This window comes from Hipposideros armiger, unplaced genomic scaffold (genome assembly GCF_001890085.2).
Source record: "Hipposideros armiger isolate ML-2016 unplaced genomic scaffold, ASM189008v1 scaffold_1094, whole genome shotgun sequence".
Taxonomy (NCBI): Eukaryota; Metazoa; Chordata; class Mammalia; order Chiroptera; family Hipposideridae; genus Hipposideros; species Hipposideros armiger.
In genome coordinates this window covers 333,363-335,532 of record NW_017732444.1, presented here as the reverse complement: position 1 = coordinate 335,532, position 2,170 = coordinate 333,363, and positions in this window count along the sequence as shown.

Here is a 2,170-nt window from a genome sequence, read left to right as displayed (position 1 = left end):
GTTCTCTTCTATGTCTCTGCTCAGCCCAGCCTCCTCCAGCTGAGTTCCCCTACGGCTGTTTGCTCCCCAATCCAGCCCCTAATGCCTGGCCATCAGGTCACAAGCAGGTCTACCCACATATGTCTCCAGGCCCCAGGCAAGAGTGCAAAAGAGGACACCGTATTATATGTCTACATAGTTAAAAGTCATAAATTAAGCTAACAAACTGTTAAATAAAATATGTTCTGTCTTCCTACCTTTATCTTAAGGTAAAATTTTTAATGCATAAAAGTTATATTTTAGTGAGTATAGACAATATATCAAAGAGGAATAAATTTAATCATTATTATGTGCTTACATACCCTGGTGATGAGCTGGAGATGTTTGGATAAGTATAAAATAAAAACTTACACAATTTAAAAATTATATATTTACTCCATAAATTTATTTTCTTCCTTTCGTTTCAGCAAAATTATTTACTTATGTTGTTATAATGAAGATTTTTCATATAATCAGTGGTCTATTAACAATAATGCCAAAAATCAGCTTTCCTGAGTTATTGTAGCTCTTGAATTTTTTCAAACTTAATTTTAAATTGGAGAAACTTGGTTCTGCTAAGGCAATAGCAACTGGGATTATCAATCAAATTCTTAAAGCAATAGTTAATTTAGAAAATGAAGAACTGGGGTTTATGGTCTAGCGTGTAAAGAGCTTAGAAACCATCATTCCATCCTAACAAGTAAAAAGCTTAATAAACTGAAAAGCAACAATTCTTCTTAGATCTGTCAGAGATTTGAGCTCACAAAGCAAATCGTGTTCCCAAAATTGGAGAGACAGACAGGTAGATACAGAGAATCACAACTTGTTGGAGTAGAAACCCACGAGCAGAAACCTCCAGAGGAACCAATGTGGGGTATGGAAATCTGAATTGTAATTGATGAATTGCTGAGGCTGTGTAGACAAGTCTGAGAGTTAAAAACTCCACAGGAAACCCAATCTTGGGGGGGGGGGAACCCCACATTTTTGTGAGCTTACTTTCCTGAAAGACCAAGAAAAATGTCCCTTCTCACCATTTCTTTTCAACATCATACTGAAAGTCCTAGCTAATGCAATAAAAAAGGAAGTATTACAGAATGGGGAGGAAGTAATAAAATTGTTTTTGTTTGCAGATGACATGATTATCTGTGTAGAAAAATCTGAAAGAAGTAACTAAAAAAAAAAAAACCCTCCTGGAACTAATAAGTGGTTATAGCAAGGTTGCAGAACACAAGGTTAACATAAAAGTCAATCACTTTCCTATATACCAGTAATGAGCAACCGAAATTTGAAATTAAAAACAGAATACCAATTGGAAAAAAAAAACACCCCACCAAAAACACCTTCACAGTATCATTTTACATTAGCATCCCCCCAAATGAAATACTTAGGTATAAATCTAACAATATGTGTGTGTGTGTGTGTGTGTGTGTGTGTGTATCTATATGATCTAATGGAAACCACGAAACTCTGTTGAAAGAAATTTAAAAATAACTAAATAAATAGAGAGATATTCAATGTTCATGGATAGGAAGGCTCAATGTTGTTAAGATGTCAGTGCTTCCCAACTTGATGTATAGATTCAATGCAATCCCAATTGAAATCCCAGCAAGTTCTTTTATGGATATCAGCAAAGTAATTCTAAAGTTTATATAGAGAAGAAAAAGACCCAGAATAGCTAATACTATATCAAAGAACAAAGTAAGAGACTGACACTACATGATTTCAATTTTCACTATAAAGCTACAGTAATCAAGATAGTGTGTTAGCGAATAGACAAATAAATGGAACAGAAGTAGAGAGCCTAGAAATTGACTCATATAAGTAAAGTCAACTAATCTTTGACAAAGGAGTGAAGGCAATAATATAATGAAGCAAAGATTGTCTTTTCAACTAACAACGCTGGAACTGGGCATCTAAGTGCAACAAATGAATATGGTTACAAATCATGCACCCTTCATAAAAATTAACTCAAAATGATCACAGACCTGAATGCAAAACACAAAACTATAAAACTTCTGGAAGGCAAAATAGGAGAAAATCTAGAAGTCCTTGGGTTTGGTGATGACTTTTAAAATACAATACCTAAGGCATAATCCATGAAAGAAATAATTGATAAACTGAACTTCATTAAAATTTAAAACTTCTGCTCTGA